General features: G+C 37.1%; 1 protein-coding gene across 3 annotated transcripts in view; it reads right to left on the bottom strand.

Moving 5' to 3' along the window:
• The window catches only part of CNIH3 (cornichon family AMPA receptor auxiliary protein 3), a 157,677-nt gene that overhangs the window by 11,819 nt on the left and 125,486 nt on the right, over window positions 1-20,372 (bottom strand). The window contains exon 2 of one of the 3 annotated variants that reach the window (XR_012475281.1): window positions 9,088-9,140. The exons of the other annotated variants lie outside the window; for them this stretch is intronic. The gene's annotated coding sequence lies outside the window, so the exon portion shown is untranslated. The remainder of the gene's footprint in view (window positions 1-9,087; window positions 9,141-20,372) is intronic. 3 annotated transcript variants of the gene reach the window in all.

Genomic DNA, 20,372 nt, shown 5'->3' with positions numbered 1-20,372 from the left:
TTTCTCTTTCTTCTTCAATCTTCTCTTTGTGGATCCTCTTTTCCATTTCTCCCTACCTTTTTCTCTCTTCTCTCTGTCTTCACTCTTTCTCCCTCCTTCCCTTTCATTATGTCTTCTCTCTTTCTATCTTCTATGTGTCTTTTCTCCCTCTTCTCTCTCTCTCTCTCTCTCTCTCTCTCTCTCTCTCTCTCTCTCTCTCTCTCTCTCCCTCCCTCCCTCCCTCCCTTTCCTTTCTCTCTGTCTTCTTCCTTCTCTCTTTCTTCCTCTCTACTGTTTTTTTCTGTCTTCTTCTCTCCTTGTCTGCCTTCTTTCTCTTTCTTCCTCTATCTTCTCTCTGTGTCTTCTCTCTTTCTATACTCTGTCTTCTGTTGCTCCCCCCTTTTCTCTCTGTCTTACCTTTCTCCCCCCTCCCTCCCTTTCACTCTGTCTTCTCTCTATGTCTTCTCTCCCTGTCTCCCTCTTCTCTTCTTCTCTTCCCCCCCCACCTTTGTCTCTCTCTGTCTCTTCTCTTCTCTGCTTTCTATCTTCTCTCTATATATAGAGTTCCAAATCTATATTTCCAACTTCTGCTGAACATTTCTACCTGGAAGTACCCAATGCTGCTTGATGTCAAAAAAACAAATTGTCTCCTTTTCCCTAAAATGAGCTAATCCTCCAAATGTTTCCTATTCTTATTCTCCCTACAATTGTTTTCCAAGGATCATTTGCTGCCCCTTGTCACCAGTACCACCCCTTTCTCAAATATTCACATATCTGATCAGTGACCAAGACTTAAGACAACATGGAAAATTATAATATAGACAGAGTGCTAAGATTTAGGCTTACCTAAACTCAAATCCTTCCTTCTTGTAATACTAGCTGCCTAACATTAGACACTGTTACACAATGAAGCTCTTTGAGTCTCAGTTTCCTCATGTGTAAATAAGAAGATTGAACCAGATGGCCCCTGAGGTCCCTTTCAGCTCTAAAATCTATGATCCTATGAACCCATCTATTTTTCTCTCTGTAAAGGGAAGAGGATCTCTGTCAGAAGTCACCAGCTTATGCTTTTCCCTTCCAGCATTTCTAGTACCTTTTCAAAGATTTAAGGCAATTTTTATGACCTTAGTAGAGGCTCCATACCCAAAGCTGCATTGGCAAATTCATTTGGCAGGGATGCTATTTTATTGATGAAGAAGGAAAGAAGGAAGGAAGGAAGGAAGGAAGGAAGGAAGGAAGGAAGGAAGGAAGGAAGGAAGGAAGGAAGGAAGGAAGGAAGGAATTAGAGAAAAAAGAATAAAAGAAAGAAAGGAAGACTTGGGAATAAAGAAACCTGATTTCTAGAAGCTATTTTACAAAGAATTAGCTCACAGTGCAGTAAGCAAAGTATTGGAAGTGGAGTCAAAGGATAGAAGATTGAGGGCATGAGTCTCTCCTCTGCTTTTTGCTATCACATGTCTACTCTGCTCTTGGACTAAACCTTAAGGTCATTGCCCATTCTAAATTCTTTGATCATTCCTCTGTGACATTTGGCAAATGATTGAACTTTCCTGAACTTTAATTCTCATTGGTAAAATGAAACAGGTGATACTAACACATAACAAGATGCCTGCAAAAGCCTGGGAAGGACCCTCTGGCTTCCAACTTTTTTTCCTTTCATTCTTAGGTAAGACCCAAGGTCAGCAGATAATTTCACTCAAGTGGTCAGTAGCATGAATAAACTAGATTATTAATTTGCAGTCCCCTCCCTCCTGCCAGGCCTCCTGCCTAGGTGGAAGTTGAACCCAGAACTCTTTAGCTTTCTACCTCCAAAACACATACTAAGAAAGAGGAATAATCTTTCTTTGTAGAAACAATAAGCTCAATTTCCTTCATGTTGAATTTGTGTGGAAATATTGCTGGGGGAGTCAATGACTGAGAAGGAAAACAGGGTTTTGCTGCCCCCTAACATATACTCTCACTAAGCATGTTCCCAAAACAATAATTTTGTTCTAGAGGCCAGAGCAAGGAGGGACACTGCATTCTTAGTAAAAACTCCTCTGTAAGGGTATTTAAATTCTTTCAAAACCTGGCCCCCATGTCCTTTTCTAGGTTTATTATACAATACTCTCCTTCATAATCCATCCAAACTGCCATCTTGCTATTCCTTACATGTGACATCGCATCTCCCATTTGGAGATACTATCTTCTCACCTCTACTTCTTAGAATCATTAATATCCTCCAAAGCTCAGTTCAAATGATACCTTTCACTGGATGATGGCTTTCCTTATCTCCCCTCCCAGTTGCTATTACCTCCCATCAGTCTTACCTTGCACTGATTTAGTATATATTATGTATATTCATATATATATATATATATATATATATATATATATATTTAAATATACAAATATATGTTGTCTCTGCTTATAGAACAGACTCCTGTGGGAAGAAGGCTGTTCATTTATTGTATTTGAATCCCTGGCTCCTAGAATAGTACCTGGAAGATTGCAGGTAGTTAATAAATGCTTGCTGGTTAATTGGCCCATTACAGTACTCTGTGGTCACATAAACATTTGGTCAACTCATATGGGGAGGGAGAGATGCTCTGAGAACCAGAATTTTGAAAGTTACAAATATCTGATGAGACTATTTTCTCTTTAATTTCTCTGGATAATACTCTGCCCATCATGCCATAACACTATCACTCTGTGTCCTTCAAAGGACCTAAGTAATGGAAATGACCAGTCACATTTTTAACCTGAAGAAAAAGTGTTTTAATCTCAAAGATATGGCCAGCATGCTGGCCACCTTCAGGTAACTGATGGACTGAGGAAGAGGGATTAGATTTGTTATTTGTGGCCCTGGAATTAAGAATTAAGAACAGCAGGTAAAAATTGCCAAAGATGGGATTTGACAACTATAATAGACACAGCTCCTTTCAGTAACTCAGTGATCAAGGACAATCCTGAAAAACCAGTTAAAGAAGATGTCATCCACATCCAGAGCAAAGTATACTATGCTCACTTTTAAAATTTTCTTTTATGTTTTTTCTTTCTCTCTCATAGCTTTTCTTTCTCTCTCATAGCTTTTGCCCCCTTAATTCTAATTCCTCTTTCATATCATGACTAATATGAAAATATGTTAATCCTGATTGTATGTGTACAACCTATAATAGAGCACCAGCCCTGGAGTCAGGAGTCAGACACTTGACACTTAGTAGTTGTATGACCCACAAGTCACTTAACCCCAATTACCTCACCAAAAATAAATAAATTAATTAAAGTAAAATAAAATAATAAGAGTTAACTTCAAGAAGACTGGATTGCCTCAGGAGATAATGGCTTCCCCATCTCTAGAGTTCTTCACTCAAAGGCGGCTTGACCACTAGGCTTCTGAATCAAAAACAGGTTAGAGTAGACCCTTTTCCAACTCTGAGACCAGTTCTGACTCACTAAAAATGATGAAAGCACCAGGAGACCTGAGATTAGCCAGTTACCTCTGAAGTAATTTTAGCATCTCTGATTTAGCTCAATCAAAAACAAGTTTTACATACAAGTCTCTGACCCCCTCTGGACTATGATTAACATGCGTAGGATTAATGCTGCCCACAATCCAGTATGGAGTATAAAAATATCTAAGTTTCCGGGAAGCAAAGAACTAAGGGCTGGAATCAGTGCCAGCTGGGGGTGGTGCCTGCAAGTCTTCAGAATAAAAATATCTAAGTTCCAGGAAGCAATTTGGGTTCAGACAATTCTATGACCTGTATTTTAGCTTCCAGATGATTCTGGTAGAACCCTCTCAGTTCTGGACTCTAATAGAAACTGATTCATCCCCTTCATCCAGTCGCTCTGGGAGATTAACCACACCTTCCAATCACATCTACTTTCCTTCCATCTAGAGTCATACCACTGTAATAAAGATGCCTTTCCTACAAGACAAAGATTTCGCTATTTAGTGAAAATTTTAATTAAAAGGTTGATAATAACAACAACTCACATTTACATAACATTTTAAGGTTTTCAAAACACAATATATAGACACACACATACATACATCATACATACATACATGTGTGTGTGTGTTTCACAAGACTTTTGCAACATCCTGTACTATCCCAAATGATCCTCACAACAACCCAGCAAGAAAGAAGAAATGACTTGCTAATTAAATATCTGAGACAGGATTTTAACTCAAGTTTTCCTGACTCTAAGTCTAGCATTCTGCCTCATTAAAATATTTTTTAAAAGACCTTGAGTAAGATATCCAATCCACCTGCCTCTTAGAAAACCTTGTTTCCTTCAAATCTTTGTTTTTTTCTGATATCTTCAGCTGTTAGTTATCATATCCTCCCCCACCTCATAAATTTACCTTGTATTATTTTGTCTCCATATTGTAAATTTCTTGTTCATGTACCTGTTTTTTTCCTAAAGGAAACAGAAGATCTTTGAGGGCAGATAGTATTTCATTTTTATCGTGTAACCCTAGCACCTGGCACAGGATCTGGCACAGGGTAGCTGCTATCTATCCATCCACCTATCTATCTACATACACATAAAGACATAAACAAGAATTGTACCAGATGAGAAAGCAAAACTTCCTGCCTTAGAGTCTAGTTTTCTGTGTTCTGAATTAGACAAAGACAGGGGAAAAAAGAAAAAAGAAAGAAAGAAAGAAAAGATTAAGGATAAGGCAATTAGACCTTTGCAGAAATGTCAGAAATAGTTAACTATAGAAGAAGAAAAATTTCTCACTAGAGGAATGGGATCTATGTGCAGTACAAAGACTTCAAAAATTAGCACTTAATGATGGTGAAAGTCCTATTTCTGAAAACAGTAGCAGGAATTCACAAAATTTCCTGCAAAGCTTTACTAATTAAGAATATTGAAAATAAATGGACAGTGACAGGCAATTCAATACTCAGTGAAAATCCTAACATTCCACTGAACGTCAGTGATGCTTAATCATTGCCGAATATTAATGATCAAGGTCAGAAGATGAACTTGACTGGGGGATGACTAACACTGATTTGTGAGTTATTGTCTTCCAATGAAAATTTAATCCATTGGGATGAGATGATGTATTACACAGCAAATAAATCTTTATGTTACTTCCTTGCATTTCCATCAGCAAACTATCAACTTCTAAACAGGGATATTCTGAGTGGAAAAAAGAACACACATTTAGGAATTATGAGAATTCCACTAGATTGCTATATTGTGCTTTGAAGTAAAAATTGGTAGGGTGAAAAGAAGGATACTCTGTTGATGAGATTCAACAATGAATCACATTAGAAAGGGCAAAAAATGGCAGGATGTTCACAGCTGTATTTGACAGGCTATTCTTTTCTTTGCAAAGAATAAACTAGCACTTTGAGCTTCGACTGAAGAAATTGGAAGAATGAGAGCTGGGTTCTTTATTGACACCATGGAGCTAATTACTAATCAGAGCAATACTGAAGGAAATATTATAAAGCACACTGATTCTATAAATGACATCTAATAAAATCCAAGGTGAGTTCATTGGCTTGCTGGGCAACAAAGTTCAAGTTGAAAAAATTTCTGAAATAGCTTTAATACTGTACTCCAATGATTTATATTATCACTGGTATGGGCAGTCTCTTCAGCAAAGCACACCCTTTCTATAATTTAATATTTGAAGAGGTGCTGTGGTCAGGATATTTATCACCCTGCAGCCAATCTGGTCATAGGCTTCTCCAAAGGCATCTAGACCTGGACTCAAACAATAAACACAGTCCATCTCCAGGCCTACATTGAAGTTTTTCCTGCTTCACCCCCCAGGGTGGTCATGAGTCATTGGAGACTTTACTAAATTGTTTCTAGATTTAAGAAAGGAAACTGTTTTTCACTACATGGGAGAAATGATGTAAAGAATCTGATGAGAGGAATATATGACTAGAAAAGAAAGGGCATAAATGACAGATTAAAGGAAGGAAAAGTATTCATCAGACACCTGTCATGCCACAAGGAGAGCAGCCTGGTGACTCAGTGAATAGAGTGTCTGGCCTCATCTCCCTGAGTTCAAAGCCAACCTCAAAGATTTACTAGCTGTGTGACCCTGGTCAAGTCATTTAACCCTGTCTGCCTCAATTTCTTCCTCCATAAAATGAACTGAAGAGGGAAAGGGTAAAAATCACTCCAGTATCTTGCCAAGAAAACCCCAAAAGGAGTCACAAGAGTTGGACATGACTGAAAAATGACTACACAACCACAAGATGACAGGACAGAAGGTAAAACTTAGAAGTCCTCATTTTTATTCTCAAGTGCAAATGCTCACACTGAAAACTTAACAATTGACTTTCTTGAGCAAGTATGAGCCACCTCCAACACATCCCTGTATCTCATCCACAGGACCCCCCACTGGGCATCATAGGACATTTTTCTATGTATCCTGCCACTGTCAAGGCAAGAGCAAAGGATTATCAACAGAAAACCCAATACTTAATATCACAATATCAAAAGTTCTCAATATTTTGTGTAGTCCCCTATTGAGGAATTACAAAAGAATACCCTATATCATCTCTTGTATATGTCTCTCTTTTATTTACTACTGCCAACACCCTTGTACAGGATCATATTACCTCATTTTTAAACTACTGCAATAGTCTGCTGGCTGGTTACTGACTCAAGGCTCATTCTACTCCAGGCCATCCTCACATTCAGATATCAAATTGATTTTCTTAAAGTACAGGTTTGACCATGTTACCCCCACTAGTCAGTAAACTCCATTAGTTCCCTATCATCTCTGGGATCAAATATACAAGCCTCTGTTTGACTAGTAAATCCTTTCTTACCTAAGCCCTTTCTACTCTCCTTTCATTCTCTGGACGTGATCCTCCACTCCATATGTTCTGAGATTCAATGAAACCGGGCCTCTTTGCAGCTTCTCACACAAGACCCTCCATCATTCATCTCCAGGTACTTTTACTGGCTGGAATATATTCCCTCCTTTTCTCTTCCTTCATGATCAGCTTAAATTCCACCTTTTTCAAGAAATCATTCCCAGTCCTTCTTAACCTTAGCTTCTTTCCAAATGAGATTATCTCTTATTTATTCTGTCTAGATCTTATTTGCACATAACTGCTTGCATGTTGTCTCCCCTATTGAGCAATGAACATATTGAGAGCAGAGATTTTTTTCTCCTGGTACATAGACACTCTATAAAAGCTTGTTCGCTTTCTCTGAGGTACCACCTCACACCTCTCAGACTGGCCAAGATGACAAGAAAGGACACAGATCAATGTTGGAAGGGATGTGGGAAATCTGTGACACTAATACATTGTTGGTGGAGCTATGAACTCCATGCAACCTTTCTGGAGAGTGGTTTGGAATTATGCCCAAAGGGTAACAAAGATGTACATACCCTTTTGATCTAGCAGTACCACTACTGGATCTATACCCTGAAGAGATTATGAAAAAGGTAAAAACATTACTTGTACAAAAATATTCACAGTAGCCCTGTATGTGGTGGCAAAGAATTGGAAATTAAGTGAATGTCCTTCCATTGGGAAAAGGCTTAACAAACTGTGGTATATGTATATCATTTCTATTAGAAACCAGGAGGGATGGGAATTCAGGGAAGCCTGGAGGGATTTGCATGAACTGACGCTAAGTGAGATGAGCAGAACCAGAAAAACACTGTACACCCTAACAGCAACATGGGGGTGATAATCAACCTTGATGGACTAGCTCATTCCATCCGTGCAACAACCAGGCACAATTTCTGGCTATCTGCAATGGAGAATATCATCTGTACCCAGAGAAAGAATTGTGGAGTTTGAACAAAGACCAAAGACCATTACCTTCAATTTAGGAAAAAAACATTATCTTATTATGTAATTTTGCTATCTCTTATACTTTATTTTTCTTCCTTAAGGATATGATTTCTCTCTCAACACATTCAACTTAGATCAATGTATACCATGGAAGCAATGTAAAGACTAACAGAATGCCTTCTGTGGGGGATGGAGAGAGGGAAGCAAGAATGGAGGGGAAATTGGAAATTTCAAAATACATAAAATCTTTCTTAAAAAAAAAAAGCTTATTGGCTTGAGGACCAGGACATTTATCATATAGGATAAGAAAGTATAAGTTGTGATTTTCCCTATTGGAGGGAATTGCCATCTGGGTGAGATTACAGATACCCAAAAATAGCCAGTGAATGTAACTGTGTCCACGAGATTGTGCTCCAGACATAGATGAATCAATAATCAATTATATCAATATATCTATGGCTGAGTATGTATAAAAGAGAACTTTAAAGACTTGGTTCATGCCCATTAAAAACATAATAAAGTCCTCATTAATAAAAATAGGTAGAATTAATGGAAAAACCACAAGTGGCTAATGCTGTTTGTGAAAAGGCAGAAAATTCAGTGAGTACTTTCAAGAGAATGCAAGCAAGCATTCCTAAGGAAGGATTTTGTCAAATGGGCACCATCTACACAGCCTTAATTTTGCAGCTTAAGTAGACTACAACATCTTGGGATGCTGTAACTTGTATTCAGTACAAAGTCTTCAAATTTATCTCAGGTTCCATCAGCCATGGGGAAATGTTAATGAATATATTACAGACATTTCTTAAAGGTCACTCTGAGTGCCCCCATAGTCTTCTAAAGCTTTTCCTATTAAAGAACTGCCTTTACAAATAACAGGAGAATTTAAGGTATTGAACGGGACCATCAAAAAGTATAACAGCAAATTTGCATGACCCTAGATCTCCATCATCAAACAGAAATGTAATGTCTGTATGAGGATCACTGGTCACCTGACACCAAATTTGGAGCCAGTCTGATAAAACAGGGAGAGTCTCAGGAGCTTTGCAAAGTTGGGTCACCTGATGAGTATTATTTGAAGAGGAAGCTGAGATATCACTTTTTTTATAGTTTTGGAAAAAGTAGTTTTGGAAAATTTCCTCAAACTTTTCCATTAAAGAGAAATGATAAAAGACATCTTCAACAGAGGAAGGGAAATTCAGTTTTTTTCTACAAAGGGATTTTTTTTCATATTTAGGTATAAAGAAATGTCCAACTTTCTAAATGCTGACATAAGGCAAAGGGAAGTTTCACAAAAAGCCTCTTTAGCTGTTGAATTCCTTTTGATTCTTACCTTCACAAAATATGGGGCTACAGAGGATTTTAAAAGTGACGTAAACAATTCACCTGTGAATGTAACAAAAATTTTGATGTTTTAGAATTCTTTTCCATGGTGAAGAACTTCAAGCATCTGGCACAAAATTTTTTGCTTCCTGAATAATATGTATATAATTTTTTCTTTTTTTAATTACATGTAAAGATAGTTTTCAACATTCATTTTTATAAGATTTTGAGTTCCACATTTTTCTCCCTTCTTCCCTTCCCTCCCTTCTCCCCAAGTCTGCATACGATTTTTGATCTTTCCAGTTGATATTGGTGTGTGTGCTCCCCAGGGATTGCTAGCCAGACTGAGTAATAGCTTTGAATGTTCTTTTATAATCTTTCTTGTTAATGGTGGCATTCTGTGAAAGGAATTTCAGCAAACTGAAGATAATCATAAAATTATTTAAGACCATTTATGGCACTACAACTGCTAAATCTTCAGTGAATAGAACATTCCAAAGCATATTGATTTTGATGTTATGATCGATAGCTCTGTAGTCTTAATTTAAAGTTGTATTGTGATCACTTCTAAATTTACCATTGTGTCTTCACATAGAGATCTATGCCTCTGATTTCCTTGGCCTGCATATGCCAAGGAAATCACAGATCTAATCTAAAAACAACACACACCCTCAAAAAACTCTTTTCACAAACAATTTTTTTTATTCTTTTGCTGTAGTGTTAATGCTATAGGAGCAACAGTGAATTGCCAATTATTTTTTGGAAATACTGATTTATTGTGACAGAAGAAAAAGGAAAAGAATCTTCTGGAAGGGGACATGGGGTTTAACTATCCATCCTTACTTTCTACCCATGAATTCATTTTGCCTTATTCATTCAGGGTAAGGCTATCTATGAATAATGTATAGTCTCAGTAACTTCCAGCTTATGATTGAGAGAATGGGATCTTAGGGGCTCCCTAAGGAGGGTAGGATGGGTATGTTCAGTTTTTTGGATACTTGCCAAGAAAGAGAAAAATGGCAGCAAGTGGGGAATAAGGCTTCAATCATACCACTATAAGTCACAAGTTTAAAAACAGATGGCAAAAAAGTGGAGGGAGATACACAACTTGTGAAGGGGAATGGGGAGGGGAGAAAGGGACATAGACACTAGCAGAAGATTGGAGTTGGGAGCACCAGGCAGCATGGACCCATAGCAGGTGAAGGAGTGCTGAGGGATAGGGGTAGGAGGTGGCATGGGAAGTTAGAGTACCATACTTATTAGCTGTGTGACCCTGAGCAAGTCATTTTACCTGTCTCAGACTCAAGTCAATTAGAGTAAAATATGTCAGACCTTTTTTGTTGTGTGAAGCAATGGGGTTAAGTGACTTGCCCAGGGTCACACACATAAGTATCAGGGTCTGAGGTCACATTTGAACTCAGATCCTCCTGACTCCAGGGCTGGTACTCTTTCTATTGTGCCACTTAGCTGCCCCTTAAGATGGCAGACTTCTAAAGTGAAATCAACTCTGCTTTTAAGAGGTTAAATTATGTTCATAGTCCCATGAAGGAATGGGACAAATGAGACATTTTCACACCCAATCTAAGGCACATAAATGTTTTGCGTGTCCTTTTCTCCCTCTGAAAGTTTACCCAAAGGATCTGTACTCTTTACATTCTGATGTGTATTACAGTTAGTGGTACACATGCTAAATCTTCCTATTAGAATATAGGTGTTTTGAGAATTGGGGTTATAGCTTATATAATCTTTGTCCCTTAGTACTTTAAAAAGAGTAGATGCTTTAAAAGAAACTATTGATTTGAACTGATTTATAGCAGTCAATCCTGGGTAAAAATGTCTCAGGGTGGCAGAAATACTGGGCCTGGAGGTTATGGGTGTCTAGCCTGGCATGATCATCATTACATTCATTGGGAGGAAATGACTATTAGTGAATAAATAGTTGAGAAAACCCTGATAATAAGAGGCAGAAAAAAGAACTCCACATCCCTTACAGAATTATACCTAGGAAACTGTGAACCAGATACAAGAAGTAGGATAATGGGAGTAGGATGTAGAAAAGCAATCCTAGGATAATGTTTAGGTAGAGCCCATACATGTCTTCTCATAGCTTGGGTCCTATGCCTGGAATGTTCTTGTCTCTGCCTCCTAGCAGTGTGTGTGTGTGTGTGTGTGTGTGTGTGTGTGTGTGTGTGTGTGTGTGTATGTGTGTGTGTACCCATATATATTTGTATATGAACAGATATATGAATATCTATATATTTCTGCATATATGTATATGAACATATACATAGAGAGATTTGCCATCACAACATCTCTCCTATATAGTCCTTCCTCTCTATTACTATACTACCTCAGTCATAATTCTCAGCACCTCATACCCAAACTACTGAAATATCCTAGTCGGTTTCCGGCATCAAATTTCTCCTTACTTCAGCCCATCATCCACACAATATCAAATTGATTTCCAAAAGCAAAAATCTAGTATCACTCTCCACATTTCAATAAACTCCATTGCCTCCAGGATGAAATTTCAAATCCCCTGTTTGACTTTAAGTCCATCACAAGCTAGTCCTTTCCTTCCTTCTCCCTTTCCTTATGTATTACTCCCCTTCATGCAGGTTACAATTCAGCTGCACTGGCTAGCTGTCCCAATAGTCTGTAATGTATGATTTCCGTATCTCAGCATCAATCAAATGTCTCTTTTCCTGTGAGACAAGCTCAGGCACCGTCTTCAGGATGAAGCCTTAACTAATAATATTCCCTCCAACCTATATGGACTAGTACCTTCCTTCCCAAATTACCTTTTATTTAACTATTTTGTCTATATCTGCATTTAGGCTACAGATGTTCTTCTTTCTTACCCCATTAGAATGTGAGTAGGGATTGTTTTATTCTTTGTCTCCCCAATACCACATAGTTGGTCTTTAATAAATATTTGTTGACTGAATTACTAATTGATTTAATGGGCCGGTAGAATTAGAAAGGTTAGGGAGCAAGGTGGACTGAAGCCATCTCCTCTGTTTTGAAACTTGTCTGTACTTCAACTACAGTTGAAGATCTGAACTTAAATAGGCTTCAGTTCTACTAGTCTTGTTAGTTTTCCTTCTCAGGGGCTCTATATGTTTCAGTTTTGTCATCCCTCTTTAGGATTCTCATCAGCCTCTTTCCTCTCAATGACCTGGATAGAAGCTGCTTCTTCCCTCAGATTGTTAGTTCCTCCAGGAAAAAGTCTGTTTTTCATTTTCTTATTTGTAAGGCCTTTCATTAAATTAAATTGAAATGAATATGCCTTGGCCTCTTCCATACTGATGATACACAGAGTATGATAGAGGCAAAGAAAAGAGAAGAAACTTCACCTTTGCTTTGGAGTAAAAAGTCATACACCAAATCTCAGGTTTCACCCTATTATAGACCAGCCCCGACTCAAACTGTTTTGATCCATCATGTTCAAATTGGGATGAAATGTGACATTTATACAGAGATAGTCTTTTGACAAAAAGAAGTTTACTTAGAAATAACATAGACAGGATTCTCAGTAAGGAAATGGCATTGATCCATTTGAGTACAGCTTCTCTGCTGGCCACATTAGTCAAACCTGAGGGAGAGTAATTCCTGCCACTTTGTGTACTGCCTTTTGTACTTAGGCCACCAGGAACTAAGTCACAGTCTAGGCCTTGATCCCCTGAAGTAATTAAGTCTTAAGAAAGGGCTCAATAATTTTAAAGGGACAGGTAACCTAGCTTAAATGTTATTTTTCTTTTATCTGAATGCTCTGCTTCCTGTCTAAACTTTATCTACTACAGTACAGTACAATAAACAGAAATAATTTTGTTGCATACTTTTACTTAGAAATTGAAGAGAGGAAAAGAAACCATCTCTACCACCTGTCACCTGATGACTCAGGTACAAAAATAATCATCACACTCTTCTAGGGTCAGTACAGTAGGTTCACTTCCATTGCTTTACTGACCATAAACCTTTTCCATAAAGTCAAACTAAGGCTATTTAGACACAGTCTCAAGTACTGCCATGTCTCCTCTATGGAACTCCCAATTCCCTCTGGAGGTTAAGGGTGAATGGAAAGGAAAACTCCTACGGGTGAATATATCTGAGAAAGGAGGGAGAACATAAAATCTACCAAATTGTAAACTCTTGGAGGGCAAGACCCTATATATCATTCATCTCTGTATCTCCCATATTATCTAACCACACAGAGTAAGTATTCAGTAAACTTTTATTGAATGGAAGAAACATGAACCTATCTTTTTCCTGAACACTGCACACCCACCCCCTCATTCAACTCAACTCTCCAAGGAGTCTTCCCCACATGAGACTTCACTGCCTGGCTTGTCTTTTATGTTAGAAGGGGCTACTGTTTTCAGAGCAGAGAATTACTCCCATTTTGTTGGAAGACTGGTCTTAATAGAGCATGCCTGGTGTTAACCTGAGATTCAGTAAAGCACCATTAGCTTGGAAATAAAAGCCTTTGTGAAGATAACAAGAGATGATTACCCTACTTAGCAGCTATTAAGTGGTGTTAATTATCTGTTATGTGCTGCAGGTTGGAGAAATTTTGCTCAAATAAACAGGAGAAAGGATTGAGAAAAACAGTGAATATTGGCACCTAAGAAGAACAAGGCAACTGTCATCATCACATCATCATCAATTAATATTAAATGTGCATCTACTAGGAGAATAAAAGAGAAATAGACATTATGCTAAATTTCACTGGGAATGGAGGAAAAAAGACAGGACAAATGAACATACTACCAAAGAATATCACATCTACATCAGCTTGCTCAATGTTGACATTGGCAAGACTAGTCAAGAGCCCTCTGTGATAGAATGGTCAACTTGGAGAGGAAGACCTAAGTTTGAATGCTATCTCAGACATTAACTAGCTGTGTGATCCTGCACTTAAACTTTCTCAGCCTCAGTTTCTTCATTTGTAAGATAATGTTCCTATCTCAATTGGTTGTTGTGAGGATTAAATGAGAAAAATATATGTAAAGCATTTTACAAACTCTTAAAAAGCCATAGAAATGTTATACTTCCATCATCATCATCATCATCCTCATCGTTTTGAAGGAAGAAAGAATGAAAACCGAATTGCAACACTTGCCCACCAGTAAAGACCAAGAAGGGTCATGTAGCATATTGAAAATTATACTGAACTGAATCAGGAGACTCTTGTTCTATGCCCAACTTTGCTCCCAACTAGTTTTATTACCCTGTGAAAATTCACTTTTCCTGACAAATCTTAAATTTGTGAGTACCAGATTATTACAGTTCACCCACATTTACAATCTGTGTTGTGTTATCCTTATCTCCTTGTGTTCAATCACCCCACATCTCATCAATTGCCAAATCTGGGGGGGGGTTATATTTCTTATATTCAACTCCTCTTTTCCACTCACACAGATACCACCATAAATCACTTTTCCCCTGACCTAAAAGTTGGGAGGGCAAATAGGTTTTTGTTTGTTGTTGTTATTACTGATCCTTTGTTTTCTTGAAGAATACCAATGACATCACCCTGTCACTCCAATCCACCCTCCACACAGCTGCCAGAGTGATTTTCCTCAAGTGCAAGTAAAAATCATATTACCCTCCCTACTTGCTTAAACTCCAGTGACCCACTATTACTTCTAGGATAAAATATAACCTTCCCTCTTTGACAAGTAAAAGCTCTTCACAACCATATCCTTCCTACCTTATTACAAATCACCCTCCTCCAAGTGTCCTAGGAAACTCTTTCCTAAAAATCAGCAAAACAAAACCCTATCCAGGGTCTTTGTCTTATTCAGCTCTTTCTGAGACTTCATTTTACAGTTAAGGAAACAAAGGAAACAAAGGTTAGCTAAATGACTTGTCCAAGAGACTATATAGACTATATATTTCAACTCAGACCTTCCTGACTTCAGGTCCAGGACTTTAACCACTGTCCCACCTAGCTGCCTCTAGACTAGACTCAGTTTTTAACTTGCCCTGTGATTTTAAATAAGCTCTTTAATCTGTTTGAAATTCATCTGTAAAATAAAAGGGTTAGACTATATATCATCACTAAGATCCCTTCCAGGTGTGATTCTCCTTTCCTCTCTTTCAAATATGGACAGTTTTGTCTCTCCTTTGCTTATGTTTATATTTTTAATTTTGTTTTCTTGTTTTACTGCCATAGCTAGTATTCATAGAATTATTTCAAATAATAATGGAGAGGAGCATTTATGCCTTAAATATGTTTTTACTGGGAAAACGTCTAGTGTTTTTCCATTCCCAACAATATCAGCTCCATGTTTTTAATATTAGCTTTTTTTCATATCAAAGAAGGGTCCTGTGCTTTATAGGATTTTTTTAACTTAAATAAATTATTTTTCTTATATTACTGTATGCTGATTGTAATCCTAATGTTAATCATTTTGGCACTCCTGGTATTAAACCAGCTTGGTCACAATAATATTGATATAGATAAATAGATGAAAGATAGATAGATAAATAGATAGATAGATAGATATACACATATATACTTGTGTTTGGGTAGATACATATATATGGATATATATGGCTATAACTATAGATATACTGATGTTTCTCTGCTTTATCTCTTCTTGGTTTGGTAGCTAAATCATATTTATCTTATAGATAAAGGAGTTTTGTATACTATTTTCCTCTATTTTTTATAATATTGTATTCAGCATAGGCATTATTCTTTAGATACATGATAGTATTTCTATCCCTTCTAAATCAATCTGGCCCAGGTTCTCCTGACCATCACCCACCTCAGATAACTCATTTATGTTTTTTAGGATTTCTTTCTCTGAGATTAGGGTATTTAAGATCTGTATTTTTTTTGTTTTATTAATTTGCTTTTTTCTGAATGTTTAAAATTCTCATCAATTTCCTTTGAATTATATACCTTTGCTGGTATATAACTGGATATTGGTTTCTGATTATTCTTTCTGTTTCCTCCACTTGCTCTGAAATTTATTTGTTTACCTTCAAAATTTTTTTCAAATGAATGTTTTTCTTTTCATTCTTCCCCCATCTCACACTATCAAAGTTAATTTTTTAAATAAGCATAAGATATTATATTTAACCCTATTAAATTAAAAAAATTGACTTAAAGTTGTAATCTGAAAGGATCTTCCTAGATTTGCAGTCATCATCCAATGTGTTGGTTATCCTTTCCAATTCTGTATCATCTTGTGAAAATCTACAAGCAATCTATGTCTTCATCTAAGTTATCCATGAACAATATTAAACTGATCAAGGATGTCTTTCCACTATTCTTTTCACTAAATAGTTAGCCTAATCTAAATGTAACCCTAGTTGAAGCAGAAGTATGCTTCTGAGTGATTACTTGTTTTCCTCTGCATTTTCCAGACTTTAAGTGCCAATGAAAGATGGAAGAACATAGCTAAAAGAACCTTTGGGACACTTAAGATAAGGTCAGCCTTTGGAAGTCCTAAGTGTGGTTGTCTTCATGGATAGGACTTTCAAAATGTCAGATAAAGTTTATTGCAGAGATTCTTTCTCAAATGGATCACATTCACTGAGAGACAAAATAGCTGGAGGCATGAGTTAAGGTGACCTCCACAGCAGAGGTGGGGAACCTTTTTTTTGCCAGGGACCATTTGGAAATTTATAATGCTATAAGAGGGCCATACAAAATTATCAACTTAAAAATTAACCTGCTATATTTGGTCAAACATTTTATTAATTCTTCCCTAGTTTTTTTTTTTAATTTCAAATTCTGTCTATGGTTACGGTTGCAGTGACAGCACCAGACCAAATGATTTCACAGGCCTTATACATTATTATATGTAATAATGATCTATAGGAATACCAGGAAGATACGAGAGCTCTGTGGTAAAACAAGAGTTCCAGCCCATTTAACCTTTGAGACTGATAATGATGGATGACAACCTTCTACAAATGTCCTTTAGGTATGCCTTTCCATGCAAAAGCAAGAGACAGAAGAGAAGAGAATGGGAACAAGAGGTTGGGATAGTTAAAGTCAAAATTATTAGTCAGTTAATAAATACTTATTAAGCATCTATTATGTGCCATACCCTTTGCTAGGTTCCAGTATATTAAAAAAAAGCTAAAAAAAAATCCTTGTCCTCTTGATGCTCACAGTCTCATAGTCAGAGCCTGCAAACAACTGTGTACAATCAAGCCATATACAGAATAAATCATCAGAGGGAATGCACTAGAATTAAGAGGGATTGAAAAAGACATCCTGTAGAAAAAAGAATTTTAGCCAGGCAAGATACAGATCAATTGGATTGGGCAACACTGCTATTTTCAAGGCCCTTAGTGGTTCAGGGTACTAACTATCTCCCCACTGGAGTTTGGGGCAGTGGTGAACGTGATAGCAATGGTTTGATTGGCCTGGCGCATGCTACCTCCCGTCTCTTCTTCAAGGTGCCTTGGTACTTCAGCTAGATGCTGCCAAGCTATTAGGTAGTGTGCCATCTTGCTAAAGTACTCAAGGCTATGTTCCCCCTCATCATCTAGGGCAAGAGTTTTTCATCTTTTTTTTGAGTTATGGATACCTGTGGTAGTCTGGTGAAGTCAATGGATCCCTTCTTAGTAGGATGTTTTTAAGTACATAACAAAAAAATCCAAAGATTGCAAAGAAAACAATTATATTAAAATATAGTTTTTTAAAAGCTTTTTAAAAGTAGTTCATAGATCCCAGGTTAGACTGACCCTTGATCTTGGGTCTCTTGTTAATTAGTCGATATTCCATAAAATCCAGGGGAAAAAAATGAGACTGAGACTACATCAAATATTTCCTTTGTTTTACAAAAGCTTTAATGCACTTTTTCTGTTAATCTGAAAGATTAGCTTTTGCTAATCTTTGCATAAAGACACCTTCTGAAAATGTGTCTGCTTGCCAACTTGAAAGTGAGAATAAATTAGAAAATTTGGGAAACAGCTGTCTGGAACCTCAGCAGTGGTTACCAGAGCAACCTCAGAAGCCAAGACAATGGAAGATGCCAAAATGTTCTATTTTTAATAATGCACATACATGAAAGTCATCAAAGCAGTAATATAACAACTTAAAAACACAGTTCAGGACAGCACAATGTTATGGATAGAGTATAGTCTTTGAATCAGGAGTTCTGAATTCAAACTCTGATTCCATATCTTGACTGAGTGACCTCCTCTTGAGCCTCAGGTTTTTTTTTTTATCTAAGAGTCTCTTCCAGTTCTGTTTTATGATACCTCTTTTAAGGGTATTTCCCCTAATTTGCAATGAATTTAATCCTTTTTTTTTGGCAAGGCAATGGAGTTAGGTGGCTTGCCCAAGGCCACACAGCTAGGTAATTATTAAGTGTCTGAGGCCGAATTTGAACTCAGGTCCTCCTGACTCCAGGGCCAGTGCTCTATACACTGCACCACCTAGCAGCCCCAGAATTTAATCCTTTTGAAACAAAGGATCTCAAAGATCGATAATTGACCTTCCTCCTTAACCCATTTCTTCCACTGTGCCCTATGAAATTCCCATTCCATGATGGGAAAAAACTTCCCGACCTCCTACTTAGGTATGTGTCTATGGACATATCACTTAACCCCACTGACTTGCCAAAAAAAAAAAAAAACCCAAAACTTCCCTTCATCTCATAGCTCTTTTTTCCACACTCCTTCCATCTACTAATCCTCATTGAAACCTGGCTTACCACTAACAGGGCATTCCCATTCATCATCTCACTAGACTTGAAGACAAGAGAATCTGAATTCAAAAATGCCTCAAATGCTTACTTTGTGCAACACTAGCCAAGACATTTTAATCTCTCTTTGCCTCAGTTTCCTCAGCTGTAAAATGGAGATAATAATAATACCCACCTCACAGGGTTATTGTGAGGATCAAGTGAAATAATATATAAAATTATTTGCAAACTTTAAAATTCCATATGAATTATTGTTGTTGTTGATGGTAGGGGAAACTTATAGTTAAAGCTCTCCAAAAGTAGAATGGGCTCACTTAAGGTGGTAATCCCCCTCTTTATTGGAGATTTCAGACAGATGCTAAATAACAACAGGATATGGGGAAGAGGAAAATTCCTTTTGTATATAAATTGGACTAAATAGCCTCCAAGGTCCCTTCCAACTCTAAAATTCCATGATTCTCTGATTGTATTATTCTTCATTCTTTTTTTTCCTTTATGTTTTTGGGGTTTGGTTTGTCTGTGTGTGTGTATGTGTGTGTGTGTGTGTGTGTGTGTGTGTGTGTGTATGTTTTCCAAGGCAATGGGATTAAGTGACTTGCCCAAGGTCACCCAGCTAAGCAAGTATTTAATGTCTGAGGTCACACTTGAACTCAGTTCCTCCTGACTCCAGGGCTGTGTTCTATCCACTATACCATCTAACTGCCCCTTCTCCACTATGTTTTGCAAATGACTTCATTCTACCCATGCTAAATCATTTGGTCTGGTGCTGCCAGGGCAACCACAAGCAGAACTTTAAACTCAATAAATCTAGGAAATTTTTAGGGATGAATTAATTAAATGTTTCACCAAATATGAAGGCTAATTTTTAAGTTGATAATTTTATATGCCTCTAATGCTATTATATTATAAATATCTAAATGGTCCTTGACATAAAAAAGGTTTCCCATTCCTTTGAACTGATGTTGCTCTTGCATGCTAATGTCTCTCTCTGTTTTTTTGCCTGATGAGACAATTTCCATATGCCATCTGCTTCCTTATTGATTATCTTATATCACAAAGACCTGGGTTCAAGTTTTGCTTCTGACACCTGCCATATTTCCCTGAAAATAAGCCCTGGCATGATTTTTTTCAGGATGGTTGTTTTACAAGCCTACCCCAAAAATAAACCCCAGTTAATATCAGTTAGACAGACACATTTAATATGTACTTTATAACATGTGACAGATGTAGTGAATTATAAAATGATGATATTAATATATAACTGAATAGAAATAATATTGACAATATTTAAAATAAAATAAATTATAATATAAACTATAATTAAGTTTTCGTAAATCCCAAGCAGGCGCCTTTAGATAACAGATAAATGCTTATGTAAACTGATAACTCAAAATTCATTGCTGAATGACCAGAGTACAGAAACAATACAAGATAACATGTCCACTTTTAACATCTGGAAGAAAAGAAAGCCCCACATCTAATCATCACTAATACCAAGAAAGAAAAGAGTGAACATGCTTCAGACATTTATGTTCTTGAAATCAAAAAAGCCTGATATGCACAAATAGTTATGTTACCTATATAAGTAGGTCGATTTAATGCTGCCACTGGTTTTGTG

The sequence above is a fragment of the Macrotis lagotis genome, chromosome 2 (assembly GCF_037893015.1).
Source record: "Macrotis lagotis isolate mMagLag1 chromosome 2, bilby.v1.9.chrom.fasta, whole genome shotgun sequence".
NCBI lineage: Eukaryota > Metazoa > Chordata > Mammalia > Peramelemorphia > Peramelidae > Macrotis > Macrotis lagotis.
The sequence above is the reverse complement of the archived record's forward strand: the minus strand, read 5'-3'. Positions and strand labels throughout refer to the sequence as shown.